General features: G+C 35.0%; 1 long non-coding RNA gene across 1 annotated transcript in view; it reads left to right on the top strand.

The window, feature by feature from the left end:
- The window catches only part of LOC126947709 (uncharacterized), an 81,230-nt gene extending 77,916 nt beyond the window's left edge, over positions 1-3,314 (top strand). The window contains exon 3 of the long non-coding RNA XR_007723182.1: positions 2,996-3,314. This is a non-coding gene — a long non-coding RNA (uncharacterized LOC126947709). The remainder of the gene's footprint in view (positions 1-2,995) is intronic.
- The last annotated feature ends 10,032 nt before the right edge of the window (positions 3,315-13,346 follow it).

Below are 13,346 nucleotides of genomic sequence, written 5' to 3'. Positions count from 1 at the left end.
TCCTGAAAAATATTTTTAAGCAAAAATTCCTGTTTATTCCTTTTGGGAGCTACTTTCAAAGTTAGCCTACTTATCTCATTCTCTTATTATCATCGCTACTCCTTTTCTGTTTTTTTTTTTTTTTTAAAGGGAATTTTGCTAATAAGATCAAAGGAAAACAAGCAACTTTTGCTATCAGTGGATATGAAAGAGGGTCATAGATACCCAAGAAGCCACTCTGTGCTTTTTATAAACCAGGAGTCCAGGAATCCAGACCTAATTTGGCAGGATTTTCTGTGCGCAGTAGACCAAGAGAATCCAATTCAGAATACTCCAGGAAGTCTGCCCTCATTGGAACCAGAAACTAGTATGATAATGCTTTTGAGGTAGTCCGGGTGGAAAACTCAGTCAAATGGTTGCCCATCAGGTACAGGTTTGTTATCAGCATCTACCTTCAAAGCTTCTGTCTCTAGTCAAAGAAGTAAGTGTACTTTAAAAGCAATAATAAAAATAAAAAACCTCTTTTTTAATGGTTCTGGGCAGGTCGACTCTTTGAAAGAGCCAGAAATTTGTGGCAATGAGGATAGGATTCAGTGAGTGCAACTAGAGCAGTTCAGTATCTCACAAAGTCAACCAGGGTGTAATCCCTGAGAGCAAGAATGCAATTGAGAATTTACTCATTTCTAGTTGATTCTTCAGATTAATTGGTCATGGAGCTTCTAAAAAGTTTGAAAATACCCGTGTGAACCCCCAGATGGTTTGTGAAAAATGTCTCCCTGGCATATTAACTACTTTCAATAAGGTGAGCATTTTTCTTTTTATCTTTCCTTTACTTTCTTTGCTTTTTTTTTCTTTTTAGAAAATTTGAGCATGTCAGTTTCATTCTTTTAAGTACAAGTGGTAACATTTAAGTATTAAAAAAAACACACCTGTGTCAGGGACGGACATTGCCCAGCAAATTCGATATGTGAAAACTGACTGTACTAGCAGACTTACATAATACTGTCCTTGGGGTCCATGTTAAGATGACCTATAAAGATATCTGCTTTTTATTGTGGTACAACTAAATTCATTTGAATGTGATCCAAGATAAATTGGTTTTATATTATATTCTGCTCAGGATGACTAGGGATTATAGAACTGGCACTGGATTCAGAGTCAGAAAATATTTTATTTTCTTGGCTCTGATTTTAAATGTTCAATTTAAATTCTCTATGTTTCAATTTTCTCATTTATTTTTAAATGGACATGAATATACTTTTTTTCTGCTATACTGCCATAGGTTGATCAAGGGTCAAATATGAATGTTCTTTGCCAAAGAATAAAGTTTGAGGTATTATCTTTCACATAAATATTTTGAAAAGTGCACTTTCACCTCTATTTAAAAAGGTAGAAAGTGTCAGCTATTTCCTATGCCATGCTTGTGAAACAGTGATGTGCATACCACTCTGTCACCTAGACTGGAGACACAGTTTCTTAGGAGAAACTGTGTGGCATGCTGTAATGCCACAATATGAGCACAGGACATTTTCACACAGTGTCAACATCACATTAATATCTGGGCAAAAGTTTGATACTTTGATAAATAATAATGATATCTTGTATTAATCATGAGCATACAAATTTCTCCTGAGTTTTAACAACAGCACAAAAAAATTCAGTATTTTGCCAAGTGTCAAGTAGCTTCAATAATACCTTGAGAACAATGAGGCATATTTATTTATGTTCTTCTCTGCTACTCAGGATAGTTAGGCAGAACATTTTGAGATGCCCAGTCCTGTATCAAAGTATCAAACTCTTCTGATTCATACATGAGGCCTTCCGTAATACTGGATCTAATTGTCTATTGATTCTTTTTTCCACTACGCCCTATGTCTCAATCGATATACCTGACTGGTATATCTTCTTTAACCCATTGCAGAATGACTTTGAGGAGATATTGTGTATTTTATAAACAGTTCAGGCTGGGCATAGTGGTTCACGCCTGTAATCCCACCACTTTGGGAGGCTGAAGCAGGTGGACCACCTGAAGTCAGGAGTTCGAGACTAGCCTGACCAATATGTTGAAACCTTGTCTCTACTAAAAGTACAAAAATTATCTGGGTGTAATGGCATGCGCCTGTAAGTCCCAGCTGCTTGGGAAGCCGAGACAGGAGAATTGCTTGAACCCGGGAGGCGGAGGTTGTAGTGAGTCAAGATCATGCCCCTGCACTCCAGCCTGGGCGACAGAGTGAGACTCTATCTCAAAAAATAAAAAAAAAAAATAGATAAACAATTCATTCCATAATATACTAGCATGCTTCCCTGTATTAAACTTGATTTATCACTCGGTACCAAGAAGAGGAAAATAAGCATATTTAGTGTGTATATGGGAGGGGAGGCAAGCATAAAAACTAAAAGGTTGAAATGACTTTAGTTGCTCAGCTCCTCTATTTTTCCACCCTTGGATCCATGGTACATTTTTTAAGGTCTGATCATCCTTTTCTTCATTGTGAAAGTTTTCCGTATCAGATGATTATAACATGAATCTTCTTATACCATGGCTTATTTGTGAGCATTCTCAACTTCCCTATAAATTAAAATTTTTTTTAAAAGTTGCAAGGGTGCAGATGAGTGTCAGGAAAGCTTGTTAACAAGACTGATGTTCATCCATGTTGACAATTTGCTAAATAGTATTTCATCATATTGATATGTATCAATTTACTTATTTACCTATTGATGGACATTTGGATTAATCCAATTACTGGGCAATTATTAATAAAACTGCAATGAATATTCATGAGAAAGTCTTTATGAGACTGTATGGTTTCATCACTCTTGGGTACATAACTAAGACCAGAACTGATGGTCAAATTGCAAGTTTATGTATAACTTTAAAAGAAAGTTCTCAACAATTTTCCAAAGTAGGTTTTACCATTTTGCATTCTTATCATCAATGTATGAGAGTTCCAGCTGCTCCACATGTGTACCAATACTTAGTGATATCAGCCTTTTTTTTTTTTTTTTTGAGACAGAGTCTCGCTCTTGCCCAGGCTGGAGTACAATGGCATGATCTCGGCTCACTGTAACGTCCACCTCCCAGGTTCAAGTGATTCTCCTGCCTCAGCCTCCTGAGTAGCTATAATTACAGGCACCTGCCACCATGCATGGCTAATTTTTGTATTTTTAGTAGAGACAGGGTTTTACCATGTTGATCAGGCTGGTCTCGAACTCCTGACCTCGTGATCCGCCCACCTCAGCACCTGAAAGTGCTAGGATTACAGGCATGAGCCACAGCACCCAGCCGATATCAGCCTTTTAAATTCTAGTTTTTTGATGATTTTGCAGTGGTATCTTCCTGCATTTTTAGTTTGTATTTCTTTGTTGATAAAATTAAACATCTTTTAATGTATTTATTAATCATTTATACATGCTCTTTTGTGCAGTCACTGTCACACAGTTTGTGTACTTTTAATGGACCTGTTTACGTTCTTACTAACAAGTTATAAGGTATATATGTATATGTTGAAAGTATTATCTCCAGATCTGTGACTTGCAAAATTATCTCAGATCTGTATGTATAGAATCTATAGTGATGTCATCTCTTTCATTTTTGATAGTTGCTATTTGTTTCTTCTCTGTTTGGTCTTGGTCAATCTGGCTAGCAGTTTATTAATTTTATCAATCTTTAAAAATAATTATTTTTGGTTTAATCAATTTCCTCTGTTGATTTTCTATTTTCAATTTCATTTATTTTTGCTCGTATCTTAATTGTTCCAATTCTTTTAGCAAGTTTTAGGCATATTTCATTTGGACTTTGCCAGTTTGTTCAGTTGGAAGTTTAGATTTTTTATGTGCTTCCAATTTCACCCTCCCACCTTTGAACTTTGCTGTCATATATTCTATTTTCCACATGTGCTATAAACACTGATTCAAAGCCTCTAATTTTGCTTAGGAAGTGCAAATACCTTTTGGAGAAATTAAAAACAAAAATCAAATATATATATTTTTAACTTTCATTTGTGTAATTTTCATTTTCATTGCTCTTCATTAATTTATTTATATTTAAGTTTCTGTTTGGGGTACTTACTTATTTATTTTGCAAAGCCGTAGAAACCATGGGGTATTTTTTTTTTCCTGACAGAAGTTTTTAAGAATATTTCTCATTAGACAGAGTCATTGGTCATAAGTTCTCTAAGTAGTATTTTTCTCTGGGAAAAAAAAAAAAGTTTTTTTCTTTATTTTTAAATGTATTTTTATTGATAATAGAATTCTGGGCTCACAAAGTTTTTTTAAAAGCACTTTAATGTTGCCAATTCATTATCTTCTGGTTGATTGTGTATTATCGAACAAGAAGACTGCTGTATTTCTTCTTTTTTTTTCATTTTTATTTTTTTGAGACAGGGTCTCACTCTGTCACCCAGACTGGAGTGCAGTGGCCCGATCTTGGCTCACTGCAACCTCCACCTCCAGGCTCAACCGATTCTCCGGCCTCAGCCTCCCAAGGAGCTGGGATTACAGGTGTGAGCCACTACCACCAGCTAATTTTTGTATTTTTAGTAGAAGCTGGGTTTTACCATGTTGCCCATGCTGGTCTTGAACTCAAATAATCCGCCTACCTCAGCCTCCAAAACTGCTGTGATTATGGGAGTGAGCTACTGCTCCTGGCCTGAACTTCGTAGAATTGTTCTTCTATACATAACATGTCTTTTTCTTCTGACTGCCTTGTTTTATTCTTTGGCTCTTGGCACTTTTAATATGTTGCACCTAGTATTTTTTTATTAATTTCTGTTCTCCAAGTTTTTGGTTTTGTGATCTAATTTATTACATTAAAAAATTCAACTATTCCTTAAAATATTTTTTAAATATTTAAAAATATATTTTGCCCTTCTTCTCTTTCTAGTATCCCAATTACACATCTGTTAGACCGTTTGATATTGTCCCATTGCGCAGGATTCTCTGTCATTTTCTCTCTCTCTCTCTCTCTCTCTCTCTCTGTCTGTCTCTCTCTCCTCTTTGTGTCTTAGTTTGGGTTGTTCTTTTTTACTTATCTTGAACTTTACTAATATTTTCTTCAGCTATATTGAGTATACATATATTTGGGCCCATTGAAGGCCTTCCTCATCTCTGTTACTATGTTTCTGTTTTTTTCTAGCATTACTATTTGATTCTTTCTTATACTTTTCATCTCTTCAAAATACCTCATCTGTTCATAAAAGATGTCCACCTTTTCCTCTAGAGCCTTTAACATCTTAGACACAGTTATTTAAAATTCACTGATAATTCCAACATCTGGGCCTTATCTAAGTCGTTTTGTTGATTGCTTATTGAGTTGTATCTTAACCTTGGTGTGTGTTTGGGGGTGGGTGGGTATATACGTGTGTGTGTGTATGTGTGTGTGTGTGTGTGCATGTGTATTTTATACACAGGCATCATGTGTAGGCATGTAGAGGTTGAGAGAAATATTATTGATGCCTGAAAATGGACAACCGTCTTTCCTGGACAGTGAGTTAAGGTCATGAGTATATCTAGCTGGCAGTGAAGCTGGTTTGTTTCTTTGTTTTTTTACACCTCCAGGTTTAGGTGGGTGCTCCACTGTTACTTTGTGCTTGAGGATCGAGAGCTGAATTACAGGAGGGTTTTTCTCCATGTTCCTAGACTACTTTCAGCCTTAGACTTTCCCTACATGTGGAATATCTTCACGTTCTTGACCGTCTCCCAATGTTTTTTTCTTATTATTTTGTGCTTATGGACCTGAAAGCTGATCCAAAAGGGGCGAGGGTGGGGATAGACAGTTACACTTTTGTGTTTTCTGTTGTCCTGGTTTAGTCTTAGGTAGGCTTTGTGACCTTGGCTCTTGAGGTTGTGTCTTTCTCATGATCATGTGAGATCAAAGATCATGTCCTGCCCTAAGCAGTAAGGAATCTCATTTGCTGCTCTTCCCTCGGTGGTTTAGGCTTGTGTATTGTAAGGAAGAAGGATCGAGTTGAAACTCTCGCTCCACAGTGTTGACTATTCTTCTCCCACAGACTGGCACAAGGGAGAGCGACACTTGAATATGTGGTGAGATGTGTGAAGAGCATGACAATGGATGCAAACACCCTGGTAATTGCTAATCTATTTTACTTCTATAAGTTTTTCATTATTAAGACATTTTATTTTGTCATTTCAAGAATGCAAAAGACATAAGTAGAATTGGAATGTGTAACCTTTTGAGATTGGCTTGTATTATTGCCTTTCAGATTCATTAAAATGTTTACATGTATAACTCACTGTTTCTTTGTATTACTGAGTAGTATTCCACTGTATCCGGGTACCACAGTAACTTCAACCAGTCACCTGTTGAAGAATTTTTTTCCAGTTTTTGGTTATTATTGATAAACCTGCTATGAACATTTATGTGAAGATAAGTTTTCATTGCTTTGGGATAAATGTGTAGGAATGCAATTATTGGGTCATCTGATAAGTGTGTGTGCGTTTATAAAAAACTGCCAAACTATTTTCCAGAGTGGCTGTACTCTTTTACACCCCCAGCAGCAATGTATAAAAGATACAGTTTCTTTGTATCCTTATTAGAATTTGATAATCTCACTATGTTTAATTATAACTGTTTTATTATATACATAGTGATGGTCAATTGTTTTTTTAATTTGTATTTCCCTAATGGCTAATGATTTTGAACATCTTCTTTTTTTTTTTTTTTTTTTTTTTTTGAGATGGAGTCTGGCTCTGTCGCCCAGGCTGTGGAGTGCAGTGGTGCAATCTTGGCTCACCGCAAGCTCCGCCTCCTGGGTTCATGCCATTCTCCTGCCTCAGCCTCCCGAGTAGCTGGGACTACAGGCGCCCACCACCACGCCTGGTTAATTTTTTGTATTTTTAGTATAGACGGGGTTTCACCGTGTTGGCCAGGATGGTCTCGATCTCCTGACCTCGTGATCCGCCTGCCTCAGCCTCCCAAAGTGCTGGGATTACAGGTGTGAGCCACCGCGCCCGGCCGAACATCTTATTATGTACTTTTTCTATCTGTGTATTCTCTTTGTTGAAAATTCTATTAATGTCTTTTGCCATTTTCTAATTAGATAGTTAAAAGCTTTTTTTTTTTTAATACTTAGAGAGTACTTTATATATTTTAAGTATGGTTTACAAATATTTTTTCCAGGTTTTAGCTTGTCTTTCATGTTCTCTACAGAGATTTTGTAGAGAAAAAAACTTTAATGAAGTCCAGTTTATCTATTTTATTATTTTAGTGATTGCATTTTGTCACGTCTAAGAACTCTGCCTAATCTTCTACCTCAAAGACTTTTTCCTTCATTGTCTTCTAAAAGCTTTATAATATTATATCTTATGATAAAACCGTTGGTTCATTTTGAGTGAACTTTTATAAAGTGGAGGTTTTATTTCAAGGTGTATTTGTTTTGGTGATAGATATCTAATTGCTACATCACTTGTTGAAATGTATACATTTTAGCTGTAAGAATAATTATTTAATAATTAAAAGCATATCAATTGCTTACAAAATTTATAAAAGGTACAAAAGGTGCTAGTGACTATCTTATTTTATGTGCAAAAGCCTTTTGGCAGTTACTAACATGGTGGTATCATGTTAATAATTGTAACAATATTAGCATGATGAGACTATTATGAGCACAAAATTTAATTTCTTCAGGCAATACTGATAAAGAAGAACAGTGTAGAAGAAAAGTAGAATGGAAACAAAGCAAAGCAAATCTATTGCACAATTTTAAGGGTCATTAACATTTGATTGGGAATATTATAGCACATAATATATTATATTTTTTAAATATAAACATGCTGTTAAACAATGTTATTTTTAAAAGTTTGCCTTGTTTCTCTTGTGCTTTTCCATATTCTTACATTAGATACTGTTTTTTTCCAAAAACTAAATCTGAAATGACTAGGGCATGCTTCTTATACTCCTTCTGCATCTGAATCTTCTTTGTCTCAGGGTAAACTTTCTTACTACTCAAGGAAGCTATAAAATATGTATATCACTGCCACAATTTTTTATTATTTGGAGATAAAAATGGAACCTAGAGAACTGACATTTTATCCAGTTGAAATGAACCAATATTAAATAACCTGGAACCCTCCAGCAAAAACCCTAAAGTTTTAGATTTTTCATCCAAAGAAATTATACATTACCTAACCAAAGGTACAATTATAAAAGTACCTAACCAAAATGACGGCATTATTGAGTGGGAGTAGAGTTTTACAGCTTAAGAGAAATTTATAAAGTTTTAAAATATGAAATAATATTTAATAATCATTTTATTAGCTATTTTTATTAATTATGCAATTTATTATTATATACTTAATATACAATATATAAAACAAAAAATTGATTTGTATCATTTTTATAAAATATATTTTATTTTAAAGATAACTAAAAATTGAGCCACTTGAAGAAATACACCATATACTTAGACATCCAAAAATTGGGTTATAGAAAGGGTATATAATATTTTAATTCAGATAGAATTAAGCCCTATCATATTAGCAAATAGTACAGTTGCAAAGAAATAATAGTTTTGATGCAGACAGCATGTCTAATAGATTGGGCAATAATTATTTATTCTGAATAAATGCTTTTCTGTATTCCTGACAAGCTGTATTCATTGTTCAAAATTACTAAATTGCAGTTTATTGTTAATTTGAAAAGCCTACATTTAGAAAGCCCTTAAATTGTAATCGTTTGCGTGCCATATTTGTTGAAATGCTGTAAAATATTTAAAGCTATGTATGTCTATTTCAGGATTGATATATATGTTATTTACAACATGTACTTTAAGCTGCTTCTCAGTATCCCATTAATTGGAATAGGCAAGTGATACGTATAAATGAATGCCTTAGTAGCTTCATTACTTTTAAATCTTTTTACCTGAAAAATTTCTAGCTCAAATATCACAAAATGACTTAGCATATTATTTCTTTATGTCTTTATACTGACAGCATAGAGAAAAAATAAAATTACTTATCACAACCACAATACTTGTAAGCAAATAGGTAAAAGAACAAAAAGTCTGAAAAGATTGGTAAGAACTTTCCGTTTCCATTTTCCTCCTTCACTGGAACGAAGTGAGTGCTGGTAAAATTGCTTCCTTTTACCCCCGGCTGGTGATCGACGCAGATGAGAACAATTGGTATTACAAGTGATGATTGATTATTTCTCTCTGGAGTATCTGAGGGAAACCCAATAACACTTCCTTTTAGGTCAAAAGGAGATACTGGGGCTTAATATATGTGCCATGGTTTAATATATGTGCTCTGGGGTATTTTCCGGTGACCGTCTTCAACAAGCAAGAAAAGAGAAAAAACAACTTGGTTGAGAGTTATGTTCCTGCTATGTATTATCTACCTATGCATGTAATATTGAAGATTTCATTCAATGGGTTATAGCAACTCATAGCAAACTGGCAGCAGAAATAGTCTTTGGTTTTTAAATAAAAGTTCTCTAACTGAAACTTTTTGATACTGGAATTATCTTCCTTTCCCTTTCTATTATTCTCTTATTGAGTTATAAGGAAACAGAAAATAGAGAGATTCAGCCCAGCAGTATGCTTTTTTTTGTTTTGTTTTTTGAGGCAGAGTCACACTCCGTCACCCAGGCTGGAGTGCGGTGGCCCCATCTTGGCGCACTGTAATCTCCGCCTCCTAGGTTCAAGTGATTCTCCTGTCTCAGCATCCCAAGTAGCTGGGATTACAGGCATGTGCCATGAGGCCCACCTAATTTTTGTATTTTTAGTAGAGAAGGGGTTTCACCATGTTGGCCAGGCTGGTCTCAAATCCCTGGCCTCAAGTGATCTGCCCACCTTGGCCTCCCAAAGTTCTGGGATTATAGGCATGAGCCACTGTGCCCAGCCAACAGTATACTTTTAATGGAGTAAAGTGAGACCCAAGTTGTCTCATTCTAAGTCACACTAGAATAAAATTTGTATAGAATTCATAAGGAATAAGATATTGGCAAGGACTCTGAGATAGATGGCACTGTTATTTGGAATTGCTTACTCTCATACTTGGAGAGAGTGAATACATCACTGCCCACTGCCATGTGATGTGCAATGCTCCTTCCTGAGAGAGTCTTACTTTTGCTTCATTCATGCCTTATTTACAGAATGCCTTGGCCATATGAGTAGCTCTGAATATGAGTAGCTCTGACCAGTGAAATAGGAGTAAACGTGATGTATAGCATTGCTCACTGGAAGCCTGTAGAGCATTCATTGCATGGTTGCAGCATTGCTTTTCTTCTTTCATAAGATCAAAATAGGGCTGTTCTTTAAGCCTTGGTCCAGCAGTGAAGACAATAAGAGGCAAAGCCGCAACTGAACAGTGAAGGATGAGTAACATGTGCAAGAAATAAACCGTTGTTGCTGTAAGGTTGTTGCCACTAAGATTGTTGGGGTTGTTTATTACTGCAAAATAACCTAGAAAAACTATTAGCAAACTTAACGTAAACTCAAAAAAGAACTAAAGCACTCATATGAATAATTGTGCCTCTTAACACTCACATTCTAAGATAAGCTTCCTCCCTGCTTTTTTCTCCTTTTCTTTCATTTTTTTCTTCATTCATGTTTGTGTGTGTGTACACACATACATAAAAATTTGGTCATCCATAGTAAAATCAAATGTGCTTTTAATAACTTTAGAACTGATCATTTCAAAATACTGAGCATTCTTAAGCTGAAATTGAAACTTGGAAAAAACCACCACAAAGCTAACCTTAAAAATGGAAATAAAACAACCAAAAATGAAGATGGAGTCAATTAGATCTTGGAATTGCTAGGGCAAACAAAAGAAAAGTTTTAATTTTCTGTTTCCTGAATGTTCAATTTTCTTTTCTCTTTCTCTCCCTTGTTCAATAAAATGAGAAAAACTCTATGACTATATTTTATTTTCACCATTATTATACACAAGGTAGTAAGAATACTAATGCAACCAAGAATGATTTAAGTCTATCTCTATGCCATTCATGGAAAGAAAATCAATAACCATCCTGAAATTGATAATGTAATACTTCTCTATTAGATATGATATCACTAGTAATATTTCTGCTTAGTCAAGGAGGGGAAAATGACTCATTTGCTCATCTACTCTCCTTTTTTCTCATCAATTCTTTCTCTTGTCAGGACTGTGCTTTCCCTGGACATGATGAAAACACAAGATTGAGTGCCATCCTATTTATTGTTATGGTTTTCCTAATCTAAACTAAGCCTACTTTTGAAATTTCCTGGATGAAAAGGTGGTTAAATCCCAAATGCTTATGGTTCTTCAAAAATATAAACATTCTTTCCCTCTGGGATAATAGAAAGCATACTTTTAGAATGATTCTCTTGGTATTAATTCATATGCTCTATTTGATTTTTTCCAAACTTGTATTTATTCAGTGGTCATGCAACTTTAGAAATTAAGTTAACAAATGATAATCTCATCTCATATTTATTCTAATGAAAGAAATGGAAAGTAAAGTGCTCACAAAGTGTATGTGTAACTTTTTCCAGTGCTACCTTAATAAGCTTCCTTCCCCTAACCCTCAAAAGAGGATAGCCTTAAGTGCTTACAGTGAATTTGTAACAAGAATCTTTTTTTCCACCTCATTCTCTCTCTCTCTCTCTCTCTCTCTCACACACACACACACACACACACACACACACACACACACAGAACTGGTGTCTCAGGTTTCATTACTGCTGTAGACTCTTACCAAGGAAGAATAAAGCATCTTCTTTCTCCATACCTTCCCTGCTCCCTAAAAGTCAGAAATCCTCATTAAATTAATATTTTTTTAAAGTCTGTGTTCCCCCAAGTAAGTAATATATTCAAAAGGGAAATGAACAACATTTTTTAAAGGCGAGATTATTTCAGAGAGATAAGCAGTGAAAGTCCTTTTTTAGTGGGAGCAGGTGTGACTAGTCCAAGGGTTTGAAATTACCTGAGATTTGCAAAAGGAGCTTTGGCATTTCAGCTTGCTATGGAAAAGTGTGTCCAGATGGCATACATTGCCCAAAACTGGGAGTGGGTTACAAGATTGCTGTGTGCTTTTAGATGAAGGTCAGTGCAGAGAACTGGAATGGCATGGATATCTGAATTTGGTTAAACTCAGAGGAAACCAGTGCCTAAAATGTAGTCAACATCACTGCTCAATTGCAGCAGTGAGAAGCTAAAGGAGCAAGGCTAAGAAGAAAATCATGATGAACTGTTTTTTAGGCATTATATAAACTCAGGAGTTTTTAATGTTTAATGAGAGAGTCTCAATATTGACTGAATTGAACTTAGTAAGTATTTAGAACCTTGGAGGATATTTGATTTAACATGATGAATCAAAATGAAATTCCTTAAACTTGAATATTATGGGGGTAAAATTAATAACAGTTACACATAAAACAATTTGGGCACTATTATAAAAGTTTATGAAATATATATTTATGAGGAAGACTAAAACGCTTAGAATTTAGGGTTGTTAATTTTCAGATAATGACTTTTACTATGTTGGAGAATTAATGAATAGTGGGAACTGCCATAAAACCCTGTGGATTTGGGGAATACCAGTGATCTGGTATGAGATTTAGTGTGAATGGGGCTTATTAAATATTTTTAAAACTGGGAGCAGATACATGGTGATTGGCAGAATGTTCATTAAGGGAAGAGAAATTGGCTTTTTTCAATAAATAACTTTGTTATTCGCAAGAGACTATTGAGAAATGACGAACAGGGAAGAAGATATGTAAGTCCCCTATCTCAGACTTCTAATTTCAAAAATGACTTAATCATCTCCATCTGAGAGACGAATACCTACTAGCCAATGTCCTCAGTGTCCTTCAGGAGTGTTTTCCAAATTATTTTTGCGGCTCCTTTGTGAGTCATGAAATCAATCTGGGAAATCACTATAGGCATTTAAAAAAAATCAAATGAAAACATCTGATTGCATCACATAGAATAGGACTCTGTACTGTTTTATTTTTATTACATATATTTTTATATACCTATGTACACCTATAAATACATAAAAATTTGTATAAAGAGTCATAATGAAAACTGCATTTCTGACAGAAATTCAGATCAAATGAGTTGGAGACCTTTGTTTTATTTTACGGAAACTTCCATATTGCTCCTAGCTTAAATATCATTTAAATATGGGCTGAAATTTTAAGATAAGGGAAAACTACACTGCCAGTGAAATGATAAATCCCATGAACTCTGTTTGTTGAAGGGGATGAAACTTTGGGTTGATTGAGAAGTCCATTTGGAGAAGATTCACTACTAGAAGAACGGAAGGTGTCTGGGGTCCTGAAATACAAACAATGATGAAATGGGGTTAAAGTCTTGAGTTTGAGTCTATTTGAGTCTCAAAAAGTGTTCAGTGCCATGGCTGA

Source organism: Macaca thibetana, chromosome 1 (genome assembly GCF_024542745.1).
Source record: "Macaca thibetana thibetana isolate TM-01 chromosome 1, ASM2454274v1, whole genome shotgun sequence".
In the NCBI taxonomy this organism is placed as follows: Eukaryota; Metazoa; Chordata; class Mammalia; order Primates; family Cercopithecidae; genus Macaca; species Macaca thibetana.
This window is presented reverse-complemented; position numbering and strand designations above follow the sequence as displayed.